Here is a 429-nt window from a genome sequence, read left to right as displayed (position 1 = left end):
AGACTTTCTGGCATCCCTGGAGCCCAGACAGAGGAGCCAGAAGTGTGTGCACTGTGACAGCGACCAGGCAGAGGGGCCCCCCAGGGTGGGCAGCAGCAGGCTGTCCTCCCAAGCCCGGGGCTCCTCGGCACCCCTACGGCTCAGTCTCTGGCTCCTTCAAGGTCTTCAAGGGCACCCTCTGGCCAGCCACTCCCTGTGCATCCAAGTGATCTGACCTCTCGCCTTCTCCTCCCGTGTCAGGAAGACTCCTGTCCACTCCACCCCCACCTCCCCAGTGTTCATAGCTGGCTGGACCCCGAGCCCAGGGCAGCCGAGTCCTAACTGAGGCCAGCACCTTGAGGCCACCTCCCCTCCTCCCCCTACCGCCTGGGGTGTCAGTTTCCCTCCCACCGAGATTCCAGGCTCTCCCTCCCACCCACTCCCCACCCC

The sequence above is a fragment of the Bison bison genome, unplaced genomic scaffold, assembly GCF_000754665.1.
Source record: "Bison bison bison isolate TAMUID 2011002044 unplaced genomic scaffold, Bison_UMD1.0 scf7180017864524, whole genome shotgun sequence".
NCBI classification, from domain to species: Eukaryota; Metazoa; Chordata; class Mammalia; order Artiodactyla; family Bovidae; genus Bison; species Bison bison.
This window is presented reverse-complemented; position numbering follows the sequence as displayed.